The following is a 3,457-nucleotide window of genomic DNA, read 5'->3' on the forward strand; positions in this document are numbered from 1 at the left end:
GGATCTGGGGCTCCACGTGGGGCTCCATCTCATGACCCTGAGATCATGACCTGAGCCGAAACCAAGAGTCTGACCCTTAACTGAGCCACCCAGGGGCCCACCACTACTTTTAAAGTTGGTTCCCAATAGAGTTTGAGTCTGTGGATCTGGAGTACTATAATCTGATTTTTCTCTGTAAGATGTAGAAACTGAAGCATGTGGTAGCCTTTATGGGAAGCAGGGTTTTTCAACCTTGGCACCGTTGATGTTTTGGGCTAAGTAATTCTTTGTTGAGAGAGCTGACCTGTGCACTGAAGGATGCTTAGCAGTATCCGGTGTCCTCTAGGCCTGAAGCTTGCTAAATGCTGTAGCTAAATGTAGTCAACAAGTTTTGTTTTGTTTTATTTCCCCTTTTGAGCTGTAAGAGCTGATCTCCTGCACCTTCCCTTAAATGGAGCACTGTGAGCCCGTTTTTCCTTTAGGAGTCCTAATCTAATTATTGCCAACTTCTGAACCCAAGCTCTCCACAGACCAGGAGCTTCAACCCACTCCTTTACATTTCTGCTTTTTATTCTGTCAGCTACCCCATATCCTTCTAATGAATTCATCTTATACTATTGATTTTTCCTCCAGTTCAGTAAATAGCAATTCCATTCTTCCAGATGCTCAGACCAGAATCTTTGGAGTCATCTTTGACTCCCCCCCCTTTTTTTTTTCCACATCCTGTATTGCTCAGGGTCCCGGCAGGTTATAAATAGCACACTAAAGGGGTATCTGAGGAAAATTCAAAAGACCGTGTAGAAATATGTGGTCCGGTTAAGGGAAACTAATAAGAAATGGAGAAGCACCCAAGAGGTGGTGGGAAGACTTTACTACCGCAGGCCGGAAGGAGCCCAGGGTGGAGAGGGTTTGCCAGCACAGCAAGAGCTGTAGCTTTGGCAGACTGCTGCCTAGTGGAACTGTGGCCTTGGGTAGAGAAGGGCAGTCATCGCCACTCTGTAGGCAGGCAGGCAAGGAGCCAGGAGAATAAATATCCTGGTCTTGTTCTCCTTTTGCCCTCCAATCTCCAATTGTCTGAAACCAAGCAAAGGAGGACAGGAGAATCCAGGCATGTGGTCCATGGAGGTCAGGTTTCCAGGCTATGGGAAGGAATGGAGCATAGATCTGAAGCGGCAATTGGAGAACCTCTATGCACTCTCATCGGTGAATCTGTCTGCTCTACCTTGAAATACATCCAGAATCCAAACCTCACTCACTATCTCCCTTATTACCTTCCTTGTCCAAGCCACTGTTTCTCACTGACAACTGCATTAGCCTCCCATCTCTATCCCTTTACCTAGCTTTATTTTTTTACAGCACTTACAACTCCCTAAAATATTATATATGATTTGATAATTTGCTTATTGTATATCTCTCCCTACTAGAATGTAAATTCCATGAAATTATAAACGTAATCTGTTTTGTAATGCTATTACATTCCTTATACATTATAGGCACTCAATAAGTATCGAGTTAAGTAATTAATGTTAAATGAATCCGATTTGGTTTCTGTTGCTTATATCCAAAGAAAGTTAGATGATTCAGGTGTGTATAATGTAATCTCATTTTGTTTTTTGAAAAGTTTATTTGTGCACATAGAAAAGAATGAAAGTATCTTCAAAATATTAGAAGTGATTACCTTTGGAGAGTGGGATTTGGGGTAATTTCCATTTTCTTCTTTGATTTTAATACTCCTGAAATATTCTACAATGATCATATATGACCCTTGTAATCAGCTAAAGAGAAATACCTTTATTTTAAAGTACAGACTAGGACTAGATCAACCAGATCTTCTAGAGAAGCTCAGCAATTCTTTTTCATCTCTTGGCTCCCCATCCCTTTCCTTACTATGTCGTTGTCGAACCTTCTCCACTCTTCCAAAACACTTGTGTTGAATCCATTCCCCACCTTATCTACCCTGCTCTGCACCCAGGAAGCTGACCATGAGGTTGCAACAACCTGGCTCCCTTGCCCTCTGGCTTCCAGTTAGGTTCAGCTAATGGTTTTAGATGAGATCTAGAGGGTGGGAGGACAATGGGTCAGATTATTTACTCCCCAGCACCCTCCTTACCAGTTCCCTGCAGGTGGGCTATATCCCTTTACCTAAAGGCCACAGTTCTGGTCAGATGGTCCTCTCCAAACAGCTGTCTCTGGTCCCCCCACCTTCCTCTTGCTCCTTCAGGCCTAGGGATGGTAGTAGTCCCCCCTACTGCCAGCCCTGGGGTAATGCACCATCCCTTTTTCTTCCCAAGGCTTATTCACAATTCTGTAAACTCTCCTCAAATTACCCAGTTCTAGTGTTCCATATCTTTTCTTCCAAGGTCCCAACTAAGCATTCAACTTCATCCTTTTCCATTCACTCTTAGCAGATGGCTTTGTCTCATTAGTTTTTACTGAGAAGGTTGAGGCCTTCTTCTCTCAGCTTTCCTGGCATTCCTCAAACATCTGTGCACCATCACTTTACTAACAGTAGTCCATGTCATGGCCCACTGTCACCTCTAATCCTGACCTCTCAGAGCACATAACACATCTGGCTTAGAGCAGGGCTCCACCCTATTTTTTCCTTACTATAAAAACTTTTCATAGAAAACAAACTGATGGTTACCAGAGGGGAGGTGGGTGGGGGGATGGGTGAAATAGGTGATAGGGATTAAAGAGTACACTTAACAGGATGAGCACTGCATAATGTATAGAACTGTTTTTTTTAAAGATTTACTTATTTATTTTAGATAGAGAGAGAGCGAGCATGGTGGGAAGAGGCAGAGGGAGAGAGAGAATCCCAAGCAGACTCCATGCTGAGCATGGAGTCTGACATGGGGTTCAATCTCACGACCTGAGATCACGACCTGCGCTGAAACCAAGAGTCGGATGCTTAGCTGACTGAGCCACCCAGGTGCCCGTTTGTGTGTTTTTAATATGGAACACTTCATGAATTTGCATGTCATCCTTGCGCAGGGGCCATGCTGATCTTCTCTGTATTGTTCCAATTTTAGTATATGTGCTGCTGAAGCGAGCACTGGAATTGGTGAATCACTGTATCGTACACCTAAACTAATATTACACTGTATGTTAACTGCTTTGGAATTAAAATAAAAAAACCTAAATTTTAAAAAAAGGAACTTTTCTCTTTCATTGGCTCTTCTCCCTTCTTGCATACTTTAACTCCGGATTTTTCTGATGTCTCAGACCTGGGTTTGATGCTATGACAACATTCTTTCAAAGAAGAAAGCTTATCAATTTGTAGTACTTTATCACTTTCATGCAGATAATTTTTCAAATATATACTTGCTGTCCTATTTGTTTAACCTAACCCCAGTCCTTTATCTCTCCAGCCAGACTTTAAATATTGTACATGGATTTCCAATTATCTCCTCAAATGCAATATCATTTCATCCTTCCTCTCACCTTCCCCTGAATTAGATTTTCTCCCATTTTCCGT

General features: G+C 42.5%; 1 non-coding gene across 1 annotated transcript; it reads right to left on the minus strand.

Moving 5' to 3' along the window:
* Positions 1-2,928: 2,928 nt before the first annotated feature.
* Positions 2,929-3,035, minus strand: LOC118554900 (U6 spliceosomal RNA). The gene has a single exon (XR_004926711.2). It is a non-coding gene; the product is annotated as a U6 spliceosomal RNA (small nuclear RNA).
* Between the last annotated feature and the right edge of the window lie 422 nt (positions 3,036-3,457).

This window comes from Halichoerus grypus, chromosome 3 (assembly GCF_964656455.1).
Source record: "Halichoerus grypus chromosome 3, mHalGry1.hap1.1, whole genome shotgun sequence".
NCBI classification, from domain to species: Eukaryota; Metazoa; Chordata; class Mammalia; order Carnivora; family Phocidae; genus Halichoerus; species Halichoerus grypus.